General features: G+C 48.6%; 1 protein-coding gene and 1 long non-coding RNA gene across 2 annotated transcripts in view; one reads left to right on the top strand and one right to left on the bottom strand.

The window, feature by feature from the left end:
* The window catches only part of KAZN (kazrin, periplakin interacting protein), a 225,809-nt gene that overhangs the window by 63,134 nt on the left and 141,916 nt on the right, over positions 1-20,759 (top strand). The window lies entirely within an intron of this gene.
* The window catches only part of LOC308061230, a 73,846-nt gene that overhangs the window by 7,363 nt on the left and 45,724 nt on the right, over positions 1-20,759 (bottom strand). The window lies entirely within an intron of this gene.

Here is a 20,759-nt window from a genome sequence, read left to right as displayed (position 1 = left end):
TGTACTTGTTGTAATTCCATGTCTTGACCTGTCCATCCTTCACCCCACGTCCCATGGCAGCGTCACCCCCTGCCACTGATGGGACCCTCGGCTGCCGCGGGAGGGCCAGCCTTGTCCCGCACGTTCCTCCGTCTGACGCCAGCGCGGGTGTTCAGCCCAGTGCCTGGTGCCGGGTACGAGGAGCTGTTGCTCTATGTTTTTCGGTGTTACACCTTGCAGGGTCGCCATCCCAGGGTCACTGTGGTCATTCAGCTACTGCTGTGCCCTGGCCAGCCCCTGCTCCCCTCCTCCCCTGGTCTGGAGAGAAAAAGCCATCTTAAATATTTTAAATCCTTATCCGTACCAGCTGTGACCGTCTGTGCCATGAAGAGAATCTAAATTCGGCTGGTTCCTCGTGCGCAGATGCTCGGTGCTGCTGAGGCTCTGCCGTCCCTCCTTGCCGTGCCGTGGTGCAGCTCTCGGCGTGCTCTGCTGCGCTGCTGCCGGTGCGCTGGGGGCACGGGAAGGAGCAGTCCCAAGGCAGGGAGGAGACGGGGCTGGGCATGGGGGTAGCCGGGGGGACAGCTTAAACATCTGCTTCTGGAAATGCAGCAGGGCTTAGGAGGAGAGAGAAAACTGTCGTAGTGGGGGAGAGAGCTGAGCTGGGGCCGTGCAGAGGGTAGATTCTTTTGCCTAGCATTGCTGCAACGAAATATTTAAATCACTAAGTAATGGGGCTGGAAAACAACATTCCATTCACTACCACTCGAGTCCTCTAGGACTGGAGCTGGTGGTAACGTGTTGGGTACAGGCTGGTTCAACGCAGCAGCATTGGCTCAGTTCTGATTTCATTCTCCCTCTTTCTTGCTTTGCTCTCCTGTCGTACTGGAAAATGCTCATGGTTCAGAGTTAGGTTGGATATTGTGGTTGAAAGGTCAGAAATGCTTTCAATATTTGCAACCCTGCAATAGCAAGACGACTCAAAAAAAAATATCATGTGTATAAGCAGGAGAGCATAACCTCGTGTTTAAAGGGTGCAGGAGTGAGAGTCTCAGCAGGTCTGTTGTTCATTTAATTGCTTATAAATTAGTGCTGACTTTTTTGTTTTCATTATGGTGTGGAGGTCAGCAGGAGAGAATGGTCATACCAGTGGAGAGGTCCAAGTTGGATGTTGTATATCAGCAGCTCGGCACTGTGCTTCAGGGAGATAAATGCATATATGCATGCTGTGCACACACACATACATGCATCTATATGCTGTGCTGCCGTTCAGTGAGAGCTGGGCAGGCTGGAGAGCTGGGCACAGAGGAACCTCGTGAAGTTCAACCAAAGCAAGCGTGAGGTCCTTCTGCTGGGGAGGGACAGCTGAGCTGCTGGAGGCAGCTCTGTGGGGAAGGACCTGGGAGTGCTGGTGAGCAGCAGGTTGCCCATGGGCCAGCAGTGTGCCCGGGTGGCCAAGACGGCCAATGGCACCCTGGGGTGCATGAGGAGGAGCATGGCCAGCAGGGTGAGGGAGGTGGTTCTCCCCCTCTGCTCTGCCCTGGTGAGGCCACATCAGGAGTGCTGGGTCCAGGTCTGGGCTCCCCTGTTCAAGAGGGACAGGGAACCGCTGGAGAGGGTCCGGCGGAGGCTACGAGGATGAGGAGGGGACTGGAGCATCTCCCTGAGGAGGAAAGGCTGCGAGAGCTGGGCTGTTCAGCCTGGAGAAGAGAAGGCTGAGAGGGGATCTTGACCAGTGTCTACAAATCTCTTGAGAGCGAGCACCAAGGGGCCGGGGCCGGGCTCTTTTCAGTGGTGCAGCCAGGGGCAGCGGGCACAAACTGCAGCACAGGAGGCTCCGTCTGGATGTTTGGAAAAACTTCTGTACTGTGAGGGTGATGGAGCGCTGGGATGGGCTGCCCAGAGAGGTTCAGAACCTGGCTGGACATGAGACTGTGCAACCTGCTGTAGGAGAACGTGCTTCAGCAGGGGCTTGGGCTGGATGATCTCCAGGGGGCCCTTCCAGCCCTGCCCGTGCGGTGATTCTGTGTGTATATAGCAGCTGAGAAACAAGAGAGACGCCTTTCTTTAAGCCAGAGGGGAGGCAAGACTGATTAAAAGAGAAAACGCAAAAGGAAGCCAAGGTCTGGAGGCAGATCCCTGCGGGCAGTAAATACTGCAAATGGAGCTCATACCCAGAGAACACCAACATTCCAGTTTCTCCAATTCCTTCACTCACAAAATGCCCTTGCCCCCCTGAGCAGGTGGTCCAGGATGGAGCGGTTCAGATGCAGAGTCCTGTTGAATGCTGAAGAAAAGAAGATGGCAATTTTGTGTCACTTAAAACATGATGTATATTCATGAGTGGGGGGTGTGCGTGTAAAAGCTCTGCAAGCTTTAATTAGAGTTCATGAGAGATAAATGAAAAGTATCTTCATAAATGCAGAAGAAGCAATTAGGGGAGACCAGAGTGTATCTGCTATCACAGCAGTTTATCAGCATTGCAGATTTTCAGTTAATAAGAAAAGAAAACCCCAATTGTGCAGCCAACAAATGAAACAAAATCCCGGTGAGCTTCACTCTGCGCTCGGGAAGCATCTTCTGCACGAGTCGAGGATGTGAAGACTCGGGAAAATGTGTTTTATTCCCTCCGAATGCTCGGTGTGCTTTCTCCTGCCTGAAGAGCCTCTTGCTCTGTTTCTAGTTCACAAACAAGCAAAACCCCCTGCTAAGCCCCTGCGCAGGCTGCGCCGGTGCTGTGCCGCTGGAGTAACCCACCAGGAAGCCCGAGAGCTCCATCATGGAGCAGTTAGTTCTCCTGAGTCAGCTGCAAACCTTCCCTCCGACCTGGGAGCTCAGAGGTCAGCAAAGTCGAGCCCGGCTGGGAGGTGTGAGCCAGCCAAACTTACGTTTGTATTTTTGTCTCGGAAAGGCTAATAAATACTTGATGGCTCTCCGAGATAGAGCAAGTGTTTGTGTCCTTTCCCCATGTATCAACAGTTGCTTCAAGGGCTTGCTTGATAAAAATTAAGCTATTTCTCTGAATTCACGCCTGGGATGCTGGACAGGGAGCTCATTTTGCAAGCAGAAGCTGTCTGGTTTTTGAAAGCAAATTCAAACGGAAGAGCCGGTTTCTGAAAGAGAATGCTGGTCTGCTATTCCTGCTGAAAAGAGGCAAAAATATTCGAAACAGCCATGCGAGTTAACCCTGGCAGCAGATCTTGTCCAGATGTTGTAATCCTTTATACTTTAACTCCTTCTAGGCCGTAGGCTAAGCTGCTTTCCAGTGAAAGCATCCATGTTAAATAGGCTCTGTCTGATTTCATTTGCACAGAGCTTTGGCAAACTGCAGATTTGCTCTGGACTCAAATTTTCCAAGCAAGGAGATTGATTCACTGGTTGCAAGACCTTGTCATCACTTAAGATCTGCTCTCCCTACCGGGCAAAGGTGTCTTTTATCCATTGTGTAAATTTAAGGATGTGATTTAATTCCCATTTTCCTCATTTATCTGTGAGTTGGGAGTAATATTTGCCTACTTCACAGTGATCGTGTGAGGCTCTTCATCTATTAATGTGTAAAAGCTCTGAGATCCTTAGGATGCAAATTGCTTTAAAAGATGCTGTTAATAATAAATATCAAGTAATGCACCTTGGTACCTCTTAGCAATAATTGGTGCTATCATTTCTGCCCAACTCTTCCCTGAATTAAAAGGCTTTGAGTGGGACTGGAACCACGAATGGGATTGGGACCAATTAACATGTAATCATATGTCAGTTTTTATATCCTTGACTCTCCTGTCATGGGACTCTCGGGAAAATCTCCATGGATTTTGTTGGTGCGATGTCAGAATCCAGCCCCAGACCTGTTTGTGTGATAATTGCTGGATAGCTTGTCTTCTTCTGGTAACTTGGTCGCTTAGTGATTAAGCTAAAAGCAAAACTACGCTAGTTTAAGATTAACACAGATGGAATTAGCCACTCCTTCTGCGAGCTAAATGTTACGTGAAAATTTTCATTATAAGGAAACTGCAATCTTTTTTTTTTTTTTCCTTTTGATATTTGAATTAACTATTTTGTTGACATGCTGATAGTTTTTGACCTGCTTTTTGTGCTTAACCTCCACTCTGGTGGTAGAGTCTGGCTCTTGTGGAAAAGCAATGATTTGCTGCTCACTCACCCAACTCAAACCTTCATTAGATTTCAAGCACGCAGCGCTTACTCTTCTAAAGAGTAAGTGGAGGCTCTGAATATCTGTCCCACATAATTTCTTTATGTGAGCTCTTTATTTATCTCATCTTTCAAGGATATGAATGCTATTTCTGTTGAAGGGGAAAGCATCGAAGCCTGGCATGACAGAGGGGATGGAGTCAGGAGAAAGGACCATGGGAACGAAAACCCAATTAATGCATAAGAAAGTTGGTGCCCAGTAAGGTGGGAATTGATGGCAAAGCATTTCCTCGTTAGCAGCAGCCCTGGCTCCCCCTCTCACCCATTGCGGAGTGTGAATCGTGCGCACGAAGCGCCCTGTGAACATTGCTGGTGCCACATGGGGGAGATGTTGAAGAAGAGCTGGATCACTCCACTCCAGCACACCGGCTGCCCAGGGCAGAGCAGCCCGAGGTGCTTAGGAGCCTAATTCCTCTGAATTCCCCACCCCGCCATACCATAAGTATTTAAAGACCTTGTATTAGAAGTGTCTGTGGCAAGCCAGTGGAAAACTGTCCTTCTTGGCTTGAGAGCGCACGCAACGTCTCCCAGTTGCTGGAGGTGCTTTGGTACGCGAGACCACGAAGTGATGGAGCAGGGCAGGACCACGAGTGACACAGTCGGAGCGCTGCAGCCCTTCGTGCTGATGCTGTGCCTTGTCTGAGCGGCGTTGCATCCCTGCCGGCGTGCCTGGTGGGCTGTGGTTTGGGAGGGGGCATTCAGAGGGGCGAAGGGATGCTGGCCGGTCGGGGAGGTCAGCAGGATTTCTTGCTGCTGTCTCCTGATAGGCAAAAAGTAATGATAGGGGCACACGAGTGGCTTGTGATTTACTCAGGCCCGCTGGCCATCTTCCTTGTTTCTTCTTAAAATAATGCTTTTCACATCACCTGTGAATTAGTGGTTAATGCTTATTTCTGCGTGAGAAATCTCCATAAAAATGGCTATAAGGAAAGAGAAGATATGTACCATGTGAAAACCAAAAAAGTAAGGTTTTCTTTTTGAAATACCTTTCCAGTATCCATTTTTTTCTGCAGTGGTTGAAAAAGCTATTTGCTCTAGGACTGTGATGTATTTTATAGTATTCTAGCAGCTGGGTTAACAGGTAGAAGCGAGTACATTTGTAAAGGGGGTGAGTTGTGAACGCAGGGCTGGGTAGCCTGGGGGAAGTCAAGATATTCTTATTTTTCAGCTTAAAAAGAGCGAGCTACAAACGTACAGCTCATCCCCCCAAACCAGGGAGTGCTGCCCCCTTTGAAAAGTGCTTCAGCTGACTTAGGGGGGCTGCGGCTCCTCTTTCAAGCGCGACCTTCCCTTGCTGGCCGCAGACTGCCGGAGGCTGGGAGAATACAGGAACTTTTTTCCTCTCTGTCTTTCTGCATAGAGGAATTCAAAATCACTGCATGATGTGTGCTCCAATTAATATTCCCCAATTGTTTCCATTTCCCTTCCAAATGATGTCAGTCTCCATTATTTTTTTGCATAATGGTAGTAAAAGCAACGTCTGTTTTTCTGAAATATTTTATCTCTCATTTTTGTGTTCGCAGTAATCTCATTATTTTTCTTTTTCTTTTTATCCATCTGGTTTTGACTTACATTGCAAAAGACCTAAAATTAAATAGAGAAAACTGTCTTAATCTATTGCTACTCAGTTTGTACGTTATTAATAATGAAGGCAGTGTAATTAGGCTGCAGAATGCACAGTGAACACTACATTAAGATGTCCTTAACTAACATCTGTGGCTGATGCTTGTCTTATATTGGCACAAGCCACCAAGATTTTACATGAAAACAGTATTTGTGTCTGGCATTGCTTTTGCAGAATACAGTGGCTTCATTTTTCGCTAGCCGCCTGTTAAGAGAAAGCATGAAATCCATAGCAATGAATGCTCAGCTCTATTTAAGTCATATTTGAGGTGCAGATCCTGGGCTCAGCATCGTCGTTGCTTTGCCGGTAAGTTGTTTCTCTTGCACCCTCGGTCGTTGAGCTGATGTGATGTGGTGGGCAAAAGCTCCTCCTGAAGAGGTGCTGCTTCTGCTGCTTGCAATCCTCTTCCCTGTGGCAACCCCCCGCGCCCCCCTTCCCCGTGCTCAAGTACAGCCGCCTGCCAGGAGGCCGGGAAGCATCGCGGTGCTGCTCTGCTCTTCCATCGCCCTGGGCTGGAGGTTTGACCCCCTGCCCATGCGGCCCTGAGGGGTGACCTGTCACACGCCAGGTCTCTCCAAACAGGGGCATCAAAGGTGTCTCCGCTTTGACTTGTTCCCAAGACGGGAGATCTTGCCGTGAATGCACACATAGTGTTGCCAGGACATCGCTGCCCCAGAACCAGCCCTGCCCCAATGCCCCATCCCTCCCTCTGCACCTTTGGGCTGCAGGCAGGGGACTGGCAAGGGACCTTTTGGAGCAGAGGGACATTTCCCAGGGCAGGTGCATCAGCCTCAGCATCTCGGGCAAGGACTGCTATTCCAAGGCAAACTGTTTCAGAGTCGATCTGAACTATTTCAGATTAAATTCTTCAAAGGCAGGCCGAACCTGGGCCAAATTTTCCAAACTTTGGCGGCTTTGAATTTTCACAACATAATTCTTTCAGCATGCGAAGATGCATTTAAACAAATGGCATCTGGTCTAAAATGGGAGCTGAAGTGGTACTTGGAGATCCTTCCCGTGTGGTTAAAAATATAGAGGAAGCAGTTCCCGTGATTACAGACTTCTTTAAAACCCCCTATGAATAATGCACTTGAGCGTCTGTTAAAGAGCTGCAGCAGCAATGCTATAACTCTCATGAATGTATGGAACTGAAAGCGTAATTATAATTTTTCCGCGTGGCCAGCTGCCACTTCCACATCTGTGATACTGCTGGGGGTGAGGGGCACCGGGGGCTGTCAAAACAGGCACAACTCCCCGCTCGTAGAACCGTGAAAGGGTCTGAGTGGGAAGGGACCATACAGAGCATCCAGCTCCAGCCCCCCAGGGCTGGGGCACCCGCAGCTGCTCTGGGCAGCCTGTGCCGGCGCCTCGCCGCCCTCACCGGGAGCAGTTTCTTCCCGAGATCCAACCTCAGTCTCCCCTCTTTCAGCTTAAAGCCGCTCCGGCCTTGCCCTGTCACCACGTGCCCTCGTACAAAGCCCCCTTGTGCCCTCGTACAAAGCCCCCTCCTGCTTTCTCGTAGCCCCTTTATGTACCGGGAGGTGCCCCAAGGTCCCCCCGGCGCCGTCTCTCCCCCAGGCTGAGCAGCCCCAGCCCCCTCAGCCTGGCTCCGCAGCAGGGGGGCTCCAGCCCCCGGTCACTGTGTGGCCGCCCCTGGCCCCGCTCCAGCAGCTCCGTGTCCTTCTCATACTGGGGACCCCTGAGCTGGAAGCGGCGCTACTGGGAGGTCTCAGCAAAGCGAGGCAGAGGGGCAGAGCCCCCTCTCTCGCCTGCCGGCAGTGCAGCCCCTGGTAGGGCTGGCTTGCTGGGCTGCAAACTGCATTGCTGGCTCATGTCCGGCTTCTCATCCACCAGCACCCCCAGGTCCTTCTCCGCAGGGCTGCTCTCGCCCCATTCCCCACCCAGCCTGGATTCGTGCTTGGGATTGCCCTGACCCACGGGCAGGACCTTGCCCTTGGCCTTGTTGGGCTTCAGGAGGGTCACACGGGCCCACCTCTCCAGCCTGTCAAGGTCCCTCTGGGTGACAACCTTCCACCCAGCGTGTTGACCGCACCACTCAGCTTGGTGTCATCGCAGACTTGCTGATGGCTCCATCCCACTGTCCGTGTCGCTGCTAAAGGTGTTAAACAGTGCCATTCCCAGTACCGATCCCTGAGGAACGCCGCTCGGCACTGGTCTGTGCCTGGATGTTGAACCGTTGGCCACATATCACTAACGCCTCCCGTTTCTCCCCCGTGTGACGTGCCTTTGCGTAGAGGCATCGGAGCTGGACCCCGATGTTGACATGCTGGCTGGAGGGGCTGGAACTCCTTTGTGCCGCTCTTCAGGTGCTCTCCTGCTGCCCTGCCATCCCTCTCCAGGCTCTGTGCATCTCTTGCTGGCACTGGCATCAAACTGGTAGGAGTGGGATGGGTGGAGGTCCCTGCCCTCAGCAGCTTTAGTCAAGCACTCTCCACCCGCTGGGCAAGCCCGCGGCCGTTGTGAACGTCACCCTCCCTGCCAAATCCAGCATTATTAGCCGGCCCAAGTCTTCCTGTCCTGCCGTACTTACGCTGCTCATAGGATTGGTGATGACTGTGCACAAACAAGAAAATAAACCAGTCCTACAGCTGCGCTAATGTGTCAGCCCCGCTGAAACCACCAAAGTGCAATGTTTGCGGAAGGGGGGAGGGGAACTGATGGTGCAAGGGATTTTATTGTGGCGCATTTGAGGGTAGAGCACACAATGGAGGGTGAATGAAGACCTTATAAAAACACTTGGCAGCAACTCCTCTAAATCTTTCAAGGTATGAGTTTCTTATTTTAGTTGATTTACTGGTCTGACAAAGAAGCAATCATCGTTAATCAAAATAACTCACTCCTACTCTGTGTATGAAAGCTGAAGTTAGATGAAGGTCATGGAAAAGAGATGATAAACTAGCCTGGGGTGTGAAGTGGTTGGAGTTTATTAGGAAGCCCATTCTAGAGGGAAAACAGATTTTTGCAAATGATGATTATTTTTAAAATGGCTTTTTTAAAAAGCAAGGTTTGTATCTACAGCAAATTCGCAGATGTGATGTCCTAAGTACGTGTGAAGGGATGATTTCCTGACTGCTTTTAGCAGCAAGAGGTACTGCATGGAAAAGCATTTGGTATGCTCCTGGAGGCAGGGAGGGAAGGGAAGATTTGGATAAGATACGCAGGAGTTGAGAAGCTATATGGGGCTGTGGATGCCAAACCACATTTCTGCCTCTGCTTTTAGTAGCAAGAGGTACTGTACTGAAAAGCATTTCATATTCTCCTGGAGGCAGAGAGGGAAGTAAAGATTTGGATAAGATATGCAGGAGTTGAGAAATGATACAGGTGTGTGGGTGCCAAACCACATTTTCTGGGTAAGCTTCAGGAGACTAAGCCTCTGACACTGCTGAGAAATTTCTCCCTTGTGCATAATTGAGATTTCTATCTCATGGCGAAGTCCATTTCTATTTAGGTAAGAGTCTTTCCTTGTCTTCTGGTGGTGCAGTGTGTCTGTGCTACGTTCCTCACCCAGCTCAGGTCAAGCTAGCCTCATTGCATCCCACCGAGGACGACGTTGGTAGACACCTTATTCAGCAGTTTGCTGATGGCTGAGCCCCAAATAAGGCAAAGCTGAACAGGCAGAAGCCCAAGAAACCTTCAAAATGCTTATGCTAATGGCTTTTAACGAGTTCCATGTTTTGCCTTGAAGCTCGCTTCTATAGCTAAAATGTTATCTGCATTCTGCCTACAAGTAAGAGAGCGATATCTGAATTCAACCAAAAGCGATAGCCTGGAGCGGCGAGGACTGCCCGTGCCTGCAGGCAGCGTCTGATAATGTTTTGGTGCCAGAATTATCAATAGCTTTCTTGCCACTACCATTTATTGCTAAGAAACTAAGTTGAGAACTGGTATTTCACTTAGATAACATGATGTGTGACCTTAGCAATGACAAAGAGGCACGACACTAAGTCCTTTACAAATTTTATTTAAGACTGAACGTTTTGCAGTGGAGGTTTATTTTCCATTCTCTGTTCATTTTGTCCCATGGACGCATCTGACAAGCCTGTACCTTTGCATTTAAAAGCTTCCCTGAGGTATTTGGAATTTCTAGAGAATATGCTTATACATTTTTTGTTTGCATAATCAGTAACACAAACACTCCTGGGGACTGCGGACATTCGTGGAAAGCAAACAGAAGATCGACTCCCAAATACTGTGGACCAGTCCGATATTATGAAAGTTGTAAGTCATAATATAAATAGCATACACCTATGTCAGCTCATGAATTAAATTATATTTCCAAGAGATCTCATGTGGCAGCCCACTAAAATAATACATTACGTGCTCAGAGGCAGCGTTCGACTGATACAATGAAAGGGGGATAATTAAAGGCTTCTCAAATCCCAAACGTGCCAGCAGCTGCGGGTCCGCTTGGGAAGCGGCTCTGGGACCCACATGTGTCCCTCCTGCAAGGATGGAAACCCATTACAGGACACTTGTGGAGAATAAACCTGGAGGGGGAAACAGCTTCTCTGCCCAGGATAAATATGTAGAAGTAATCCACTGGGAATCGTGCGGGGGAAAAAAAGTGGTAGCAGGTGGCAGCACTTCTTTTCACCCTACAGAATACATATTTAGAGGCAAAATGGAGAGGAGGAGCTAATTAGTGGGATTACTGAGCTTCAAGAGGCAGGTGCTTGCATTCCAGCTAGGAAACTGCTGTTTTCTATTAGATGAAACGCAGGTGCTTTATATACAACAGTGGCTTTGGCCACAAAGTTTGGTTAATTACAGAAGCAGAGGATCAAAAGAGGTGAGGCTGGATGGTAGCTTGTTTCTCAGTGAACAAAGGACACATAAGGCAGCACTAAAACTCAATCAAAACTGAATTTTCAGAGCAGAGTAATTAGATGTCTCATTGTGGAAGTCATAAAGAGAAGGTGGCATGTCCTGTGCGGTCCTTGGAATGGTGGGGAACAGGGAGGCAGCGATAGCTTGCATCTGGATGGTGTTGCTTTGGGATGCAAGGAGCAAAATGGCATAAAGGTTTTGGCTGTGAATATGATAACAGAACTACGGCCACATAGTCCTCCTCGAAATACAGGGAAGTGAACAGCTGAGAGCAGACCTGTGGGTTAGCACCAGAGAAGAGGCTAAAATAGAAACCCTTCCACTCGTCTGGATGTAGATCTCACTTGTGTCTTTTTCCCGGCTGCAAACCAGATGGTCTTTATCGGCAGAGCGGTGGGAGCAGGAGACCCAGCACGCGCGGGGAGGGCACGGTGCCCACCTCCTGCAGGAGGGGCAGGTTTCACAGTGCTCACCGGCAGCCTGCCCGGGGTTGCGATCTGGAGCTACGCAGCGGTGGTTGGGAGGTCCGAGTCACAGCTTAAAGCCTTGAAGTCTTTGTGGCAGGGAAGAGGTGGCAAGGCAAGCAGGGGCTGCGCACAGCCAAGGGCAAATTTAGTGAAAATAAGGATCCTGGGTGCTTGGCGCAGCTCCGGCGGGTGGGCAGCATTCTGCTGTCTGGCGTGTGAAAGAAAACCCCGTGGTTCTGCGAGGATGCTCTTCAGCAGGCAACCTTCTGCCAAGGCAGCGATGCTCCTGGGACCTCATTAATTGCTGCGAATGCATCGATAGTGGGGTTTCTTGCCGTTTGGAAAACACGGTCAGTGGCAGCGAAGTAGGCATTGGTGGTCAGATGTGGTTGCAGTGTAGAAACAGCAGTTTCCTGGCGTGTCACTGGATCAAAGCTGAAGTCAATAGGTTTGAAATGTGTTTTCATTTATATATATACATATATAGTATATAAATACTATAAATACTATATACATAAATACATATGGTAACCATTTGACCTCACATCTCCTATAATATATATATTATTCATATATATTCTATATTATATTATATAATATATATTTTATATAGATAAATATATATAGAAATATTATAATATATATACAAATATTATATATATATAAATATAAATATATATATATACATATATTATCTCCAACAATATATACAAATATGGTATTTATAGGAGATGTGAGGTCAAATGTTTACCGTATGTAGATACCACTGGTTTTGTAAAAACGCTGATTTTGGTAGTATTTGCGTACAAAGACACGGATGTTAAAGGGCCCAGTCACAGGTGCTGTTGCAGACGTTAGAGGCTGACAGACGGCTCACGCCGAAGGCAGGCTGTGCCGTGGGCAGGGCGCAGGCTGCAAGGAAGAGCCGGGCAGCTGAAGCGAAGGCAAACCTCTGAAGCTTTGGGTGACTCTAACATGGGTGGGCTCTCAGGCTCATTATCTTCATAAACCCACTCAGGTTATTAAAGGCGAAGAGAATGTGGGCACTGAAAAAAAGCTGTGTGTGTCCAGCCCCTTGGCTTTCTGTGGTTGCTGAGTAGCATTTGCAACTGGGAGTAAACAGCAAAGTGCCTGAGCGAAAGAGCAGATTGATAAAAAGCTGCGTTTGAAAGAAACCTCCTGGGTACATGGAGGACAGTGACGGAGGGTTTAAACAATGCTTTGCTCTGTAGGTGTCCCGAAAAAGAGGGCAGCCAGGAGGCAGCCTGATTCCTGGCACAGGCTGGTTGGGAAGCAGTTGGTGGTGTTACAGCGTGCAGCTGCCTCGGGCGAAGGAGGTTTACGGAGAATCCTAGGACAGAAACCTCAGCCCTGTGCTCCTTGTAAAAACAAGAGAGCTGAGTAATGCGTTTTTAAGCAAAACTCCCAAACCAGGGAACAGCTGGAGGTATTTGTGACTGATCCCAGGCTGAGGAACTGGCTTGATTTTATTTTATTTTTTTTTTTTCTGTGGGTTTCTGAGGTTGTCGTAAGAAACTGAACTGAGAGATGGATCTGGAATGAAATAGCCCAGAAAGCAGAGAGAGCTGTGAAAGAGCCGTAATTATTTTCTGACAAAGCAATTAAAATTTGACAAGCAAAGGCAGTCTCAGGCAGCAGAGTGGAGCTTACAGAAGTGGACAGGGCTCCAAATGTGAGTTCCATAGTGCATCCAAAATACTATGGTGGGGGGGAAGTGCCCGAGGCAGAAATAGAAATCTGGGTAACATTCAGGGTGAGGGTTGTACCCCGTGGAGCTATGCTGAACTCCCAACACCCAGGCAAGCAAGGAATTGCCTCCTGCCGATGCCTTTCACTGGAGACTTTGGGATTAGATCTTAGGAAGAAACTGTTCCAGAGCAGCTGCGGGTGCCCCAGCCCTGGCAGTGCCCAAGGCCAGGCTGGACGGGGCTGGGAGCAGCCGGGGCTGGGGGGAGGGGTCCCTGCCCACGGCAGGGGCTGCAGCTGGGTGCTCTGTGCGGTCCCTTCCCACCCAAACCGCTCTAGGATTTATATTCCAAACAAATTTAGCTAAAGGCAGATATTTTTTATTTTCGGATTCCCCTGCTACCCTTGCTTGCACTTGGGCCAGGAGGGGGTCAGAAAAGCTGTCAGCCCTGCACGCCCCCCAGGCTGGTGACGGTGGCTGTTGAGCGTTTAACGTCTGCAGAGAAAGGCCGTGTGTGTGCTCACTCAGCCAGGTGTGCTCCTGGGTAATTTTTTAAAGAAATGGCTTTATATAAATTTCATTACTATGTGCAGGTAGGTATTTGGTCTCATCCACTTGAATTTTGCATTTGCTACTATTTTAACTAAGCCTCGTTAACGAAAAACGGCTGTTTTGCTCTTGCCTCTCAGCTGTGATGAGAACGACATAGATCTATGTGCCCGGCTACTTTTTCTCTGTGGCAGAAACCCACCGATGAGATAAGCTATGAAAATTTAAAAAAACCAAAACACTTAAGGACTGTCACCACATCTGACATGGCATTGTGTGTGAGCTTCACATTTTCTCGCATTTGAGAAAACTGGCGCAATAACTTGCAAATCTGGAGGAAGCGTACGTGCAGGTTGACTGCACAAATGAATTTAATCGTTTGCACAAAATCTGTTTTGCTTCTTCACACTGTAACGACACTGATCTGATTATTTTTCTTTGCTTTAACTGACAAAATGTATCTCGTCGGTGTTTGCATAATTAATGCTATAGAATTTGGCTTTGATCCAGCGCCATGCCAGGAAATGCTGTGCTATCCAATCTGCTGCAAAACAGCATTTTCTAGTGCATTATTTTTATTCTAATGCTGTAAAATGGAAAGCCCTGCAGTGCATTGGCTAATGTGGCTTCTTCTGTCTCTTCATCACAGCGGTTGGCTCTTCCCTAACCTGTGAGAGCTACAAATCCCATTAGTTTAAAAGCAACACCAGTCTGAATATCTTCTGCTTGCAGACTCCGAACTCCATTTGTCTATTAGCTCTATCTACAGAGTCTGGTTGTAATTGGGGTGTTTTAAAACTTGCTGGAGCAGCAAAGCACCACGAGGTGGGAAGTCAGAGGGAACTCAGACAAGCTTCGCGCAGTGGGTTTCTTGAGGCAACTTCCCATTTAGATCGGAGAGTTCTGGGGTCTCTGCAGGAATGCTCATCGCTGCCGCTGCTGTCCTGGCACTCAGAGGACATAGCTGCTGTGGGGTAGACTGGTTTACTTGGGAAAAGCCTGGGAGGTCACTTATCACTTCTCTAAGTGATCCGTGGACCTGCTGACGAAAAGGGAGATCTTTCGTATTCAAGAGCAGGGAGCACTGGTAACGTCACCGTGCTCTTCTCGTTCCTGTGTGGTGATGTAGCAAACAGGGGATGTGATGGGTAATATCAAATAATGTAATCACGACAGTGAAACAGTGTAATCAATGATATAATCAAACAGATGGTGATCCCCTAACAGGGAGCGTGTCCCCTCCTTCCTGGGGCACTCTGCAGGAAGGCTACCTGCTCTTGCTGAGCACGCAGCCTCAGCACCTTTCTGCCAGCAGCGTGGGGCAGGGACTCCTGGGCTCAGCATCTGCCTTTCACCGTAAGTGCATTGAGAAGGGCTTTCCCCCCCCTTTTTCAGTTTCTTTTTTTTTTCCTCTGGCTTCCTCTTGCACACTGCACCTTCCAGTGCCCTTCCCCTTGGTACGATGCTTGACCAAACGTGCGTTACCTGTAAGGTGGAGCTCAAAGCAAAAGTTGGGAACGCTTTTGACCCTTCAGCCCTGCTTTGCTACCATCTTCCAAGAGAGATCTTGGACCAACTGCTTAACCCTTTACTCGTCTGCTTTCCATCTGTAAAGCACAGAAAGATTACTGTCCTCGCCATTTGAGTCTTCGCCTTGGAATGAGTAGGGTGGTTATTGGTACAGTGCTTTCATGATTTGCAGGGCTGCTCTGATCTCTCTTTCATCACTTCAAAGCAATAATGGCAGAAGGTAATGGCTTAAATAACTTGAAACATCTGGCCAAATATCAGTGAGCATCAAATTGTGCCAGACCTCTCAAAACGCGTGGGGGATAGTACTGCTGTGCTGACTAAAATCCTATCGGGTTTCTGTGGTTTTCCGTTCCAAAACCTGCTTGCGGGGGTGGAGGGAGGGCAGACGGCTGAAGTTGTACTAAACAGTCCTTGGTACGTTTGGAAAGTCTCCTTTCCACCTAGCAGGTATATTGCTTTGCCTGATAAGCGCTGCAGCCGGCCCGATTTGACAGGATAAAAGGCAGCAAGCGGCAACGTTAATCTCCTTTAGCCCGATGAGGATGATGCCTTCCCTGCAGCTCTCTGCCTTTGCGAGCCGAGGGGCTGCTGCCAGCAGCGGGGATGCTGGTTTCTGGGGGCTGCCCCTCGCGGTCCCACCGGCTTCGGTCAGGTGATACAGTTTGGGTACGCCTCGGCACCGTGAGCTGCTTTAATTGCTTGTCACCAAGCACCTCTGAAAATCACCGCCTCCTTCGCATCTCCATCCTCTGGGGTGGGGATACAGGAATAATTGAGGCTGAGGTTCATGGACTGGGTCTCCGTTCCTCTGCTGCGGGCAGGAGGAGTGCGTGGAGGGCAGTGGTTAACCCCAATATGAGAAGAGACAGAAACAAGAGGGGGATGAAGGGTTTTGCAAGGCAAGCTGTGGTGTACGCCCCCGTAAATCTGAGCCTGGCAGTGTGGGTGATGGATTTGTTGGCACTGGGATGGTCAGTAATCAAAGGGCTAATTTGACGTGTTCATCATACCCACCTCCATTCCCTGTTATTCATTACACTGGGATCAAACGAGGTATGTACTGAACAGAGTTAGAGTTCAACTTCTAATTCAAACGTAAAAAAAAAAAAAAGAAAACACCATAGGACTTCTAATTAGAAAAATAAAGTTTAATTCTGGTAATTAGTCCAAAAGACACACTTGAATTTCAATTTTACTTTTTTCTCTTAGATGGCTGAGAGCAATGAACAGCTTGTTATTGAATAAATGGACATCTTTTGCTGTACTTACTGCGTTGTGCTAACAAGATGCTTTCCCTCCTGCTGTGTGTTGGAGGTTTGTTGGTTCCTTTTCCACAGCAAGTTTGGAGGGAGGGTCCTTGGGTGGGCCAGCTGTGCTCGCTGGTGATGCACTGGTGGCTTTGCTCCGCTCCCAAATCACAGCTGGGGAGCCCGGGAAGGCTGGGGTTGGTAGGGAGGCACGGCCTCACCGAAAATAGAAAAAAAAACCCTAGGAACAGGCGGTGGAGCCTGCTGTCACCAGCTTGTGCAACCCCCAGTTAGCAGGATTTCCCTAAGGTTACTGGTATGAGCGGGATATATTGGTGGATCGCTCCATTTGAGATTTATTTTCATGAGCGTGCAGAGAGAACTGATGCGTGATGAGAAAAGAGCTTGTTTGCTCTGGTAAATGACCACCCAGACAGCATCTCTGCAATAAAGAGGGGGAGAAGTTAGGCAGTGGAGTGTTATTACTGGACATCTGATGGGTTTTGCAATTCCAGGATAAAAGGAGGAGGAGATTCAGCAAGATACCGAGGAACTTTAAAAAAAAAAAAAAAACAAACCAAAGTACAAAACCAAAAAAGCCCAAGCACCAAACCCTCCACAAGACCCCAAACTGGAGTGTGTGTGATTTAAGGCCATGATGCAGAGTGAAGCTGGTGACGGCACTCTGGGGCATGCACCTTCTGCAGGAAGAGCAGCGGGGAGCTAAAAGCCCAGCAGGCTGGTCCAGGAACACTCAGAGAGAGGGACATTAAAGCAAAGTGCACTTTTGGGTAATTTTCTGAGCTAAAAATATGGATAAAATAGGTAAACTTCCAGACATCATTGTTAATCGCCTAAGGAGCTGGACAAGTGCAAGCTGAGGGTGCGTGGCTGGGGCAGGGTGAGCCGTGAGCAAGAAATGGGGAAATTCTGCTTGAGCCTTTGCCACCGGTTATAACAGAAAATAAAATTTCTGAGTGGGAAACACATGAATGTTGTTCGGTTCGAGCTTCTTCGTCTTCTTCTTTCTGGCACTAAAGGGATCACTGTTGCTACACAGCCTCCACCAGCAGCTTTGCTCCCGTCAGACTGGCTAAAGGTTTCTGCTCTTGGCTTCCAGCAGTTTCAGCGTCTCCCGATTCCTTCTCTTCCATCATTCCATCACTCAGGGAACGCCTGTCTTTGTCTCCTGTAGAGCAGTTAGGTGGTAAAGCTTTTCTGTTTTTTCCCTCAGTTGGCACAGGGGAAATGAATTTGTTTTAGCATGGCAACAGTTAATTTTTAAAGGCATTGTTCAGTAGAGCAACTTAAAGAAAATCTAAGTCAAATAAACTAAATAGGAATGGGATCTCTCCTGCAGATTTATAGGTGGCAAACTAAAATGTCAGGGGGTCAGGTATTCATCTGTCAATGTGTAATGCAATTAGACAAGATAATTGGGCAAACTAAGTTTTTACTGAGGGCTGAAAAATGTATTAACGTTCCTTCGTTAGCTGTGGGAGCAGTGCGCTGTCATTGGGGTGGGGGCAAGCTGCAAAACTGAGTTTGGATTTAGGATCAAGGCAATGAATTCCTCACGGGGGAACGTAGATCTGACCCACTTTGCGTGTGTCCCAGGCTCAGCTTTCGGGAGAAGCGGTGTGCTGCATTTGCTTTGCCTCACGTGCTGACTGAGGAGCGTTCGATAATTGAAATGGCAGCGGCAGCTGTAGATACGAACCCAGTAATATCTCTTCCTTTAATCAACGCTTCGCAAAAATCCCTAGGAGGTGGGTAATCTGTGCACTTGGGTAGCAGGTTTTATTGCGGTATCTCCAAATCTTTTGTGGTAGCGAAGCACCGTTCTGGAGTGTAAACAGCAAGGATGGATTAGAATTAGAAAACCTGCGCTCTGCTTCTGTTTTTTAGTATTGTATTTTCTAAGGAAGGTTTTGAAAAGACATCTGGACATCTTAAGCAGGGTCGCAGGCAACAGGAAGCCATGGAGACTGGGGCACCAGTTTGGAGTGCGTTCTTCTGCATGTTTAACCGTCCATCTGATCATATTTCTTGCACGTGTTCATGAGTTTGGATGTGCCCTGCCATCATTTTTAATAGCTGGCATATTTCAGGCATTGAGTCTGAAACAGTCATAGGAAAAAAGCAAAAGTGAACTCTGTACAGGTATTTTTAGAATTACCACTGAATTAAAATCATGCTTCAATACTTAATACGCTATCAAATGATGTACTGACAATTTTGGTAAACTAAAGTAAGGCAGCACATTTGATTTAGGCTGTCCAAGCTTTCTGCTCACCATGTGTATGAAGTCTCGTGGTAGTAATCAACTGGCTGTATTCAGAGGAAATTGTTTCTTTATGGTTTAAAGTGGGAAGACTGTTCCAGATAGCCATATATTGGATCCAGCAGGAACCTCCTTTAGTACGTTCAGTGTCTGGAAAAGGAGCAAAGAGCAGAAAAAAGTTAAGGGAGAAACTGAAGAGCAATGGCCTTGAACTGATGTAGGGCCCTAATTCAGCAAAGCACTCAAGCGCATGTTTAACTTCTCATCTCTGTCAGCTTTGATGAAGGGGTTGTGAACCCAGAAGCTTGTCTGTTTTTTTCCAGTTACACCAGCGGGTCTAACAAAAGATATTAATTCCGGCTAAACCTTTTGTTTCTTCTGTGTGTAGACCGTTGCGTAGATCCGCATTGCTGCTGCCTTGCGCCACGCAGCCTGCCGGGACCTCGGTTATTGATCCTTATTGATGATCGCTGCTTATCGCTGCCTTCGGCGCAGGCTCTTCTCAAACCTGATTTGCAGCATCAGGAGGAAGGTTGTCTGGGATCCCTTTTAATGAAGTAACATAGACATCCTCTTTTTCTGTTCAAGCTGAAGGTAGAAAAGAGTTATTTCCCATGGCCGTGAGCTCCCGCGTTCATCAAACAGCAGCATGTTTGATTATCGCAGGAGCGGTATCAATCAATCGGAGCGGGCTGGTTACTACGATTCAGGCACCGCATAGGAACAGGCACCAGTGAGGGGAAGGATGGTACGAGCCTGAATTCCCTTGAGATTTAGCATTTAAAAATTTTTGAAAAAAAAAAAACAACAAAATACAAAACCAAAAAAGCCCAAGCACCAAACCCTCCACAAGACCCCAAACTTGTAATGACTGCACTATTCTTCATGTTTCACGTGCAGGAAGCTCTTGGATAGTTATCAGAGGGAAAAGCACACAGGTAGAAAATCTGTGGGTTTTTGAGATGTGCTTAAGGGTGCTTTTTGGTTGGTGTGAACGGCTCTGTTCAGGTAACGGACACAAAGGCAGTCTGCTGTTCCGTAAACACTGCCGGGCCGTGTTCAGGAGCTCAGCTGAGCCCTCAAAAGCCGCAGGAGGAGGATGTCAGCCTTCCTCACGCAGGCCAGGGGCCGGGGCAGCACCGCCGGGGTGCGTCAGGATGGAGATGGAAACCCATGTGCTGGCGCAGGTGGCGGGGGAGGGGGACCGCGGCAGGGCTGAGCTGTGATTTCTCAGCAGCAAACACTGCTTGTCCCCGTTGTTCAGCCACGAGCTGCAGGACTTCTGTTTGTGTAGGACATCGGGCAGAGCTGGTGAGATCTTCCCTGGGATGTCAAGTGCAGATGGGATGACGGACCTGGTAGGTCCTGAGCGACCTTTGGCTGATGCAACGGCTCTATCCTGCCTGTGCCAAGGCGGCTGCTGTCCTCACCGTCCTCCTCATCCCCTGCATGCAAACGAAGGCGTACCCACTGCCGGGTGCCCTCTCCTGCTGGTTCACCCGTCCACGCTTCCCTTTGCTGCCTTTGCCAACATCACATTAGTGTAGGCAGCTCCAGCGGTTGCAATGCAAAGTGTAAATGCAAATATAAAACCCACGTGGCCTTTGCCCCTGCTGCAAAGAGCATGCCTTAGGGTCCATCCCAAGAAAGCCCGTGGCTTGAGCATAGCTTTCAGGGCATCAGGGAGCTTAACGCAGCATTTGTACTTCATGTGTTGGGCCCCCCTGTTGTTATAGATTATGTGTTGGTTGATCCTGAGCACCACTGACAACATGCATTTTCACCAGACAGATATCATTAGCAGTTTCTGATTCCTCCCTGAGGATGCGGGAATTTTGGGAAACCGCCGCTTTGGTGAAGCTCTCCAGTAGGAGTTGAATTATGATGTACAGTACCATGAAACCTAAAATTTGAACATGCTAGGTTAATAAACGCCAGCAAGTTACCATAACTTACAGATTAAAGGCCCTAATTTTCACAGTCGGGCTGCAAAATCTAATTAAGGCTAGTGGTGCAATTCAGCATTTGGAGGGGAACTGCTTTGTTTAATTGATCAATCGATTTTGCTACCTGCATTTTTAAAAAGTCCCTGCCATCACTTTTCATAGCTCAGCACGATAAAGCAGGTAACATGGTGGGGACTGGGGGGTGTGAGCTGAGTGGTCCCTGCAGGGCCGGCAAGTGGGGCGAGTGTGTGCCCGGGGCCGCTCAGCACCGGCAGAGCTTTTCCCTAGCAAACCCCTGCTGGGGGTCGGGGAGTCGCGGCACCCAGCTTCTGCAGCCCTGCCGGCAGGAGCTGGCTTGCATTCTCACC

This window comes from Falco punctatus (assembly GCF_963210335.1).
Source record: "Falco punctatus genome assembly, chromosome: 3".
In the NCBI taxonomy this organism is placed as follows: domain Eukaryota; kingdom Metazoa; phylum Chordata; class Aves; order Falconiformes; family Falconidae; genus Falco; species Falco punctatus.
Note: the sequence above shows the minus strand (reverse complement) of the source record. Positions and strands in the feature narration are given on the sequence as shown.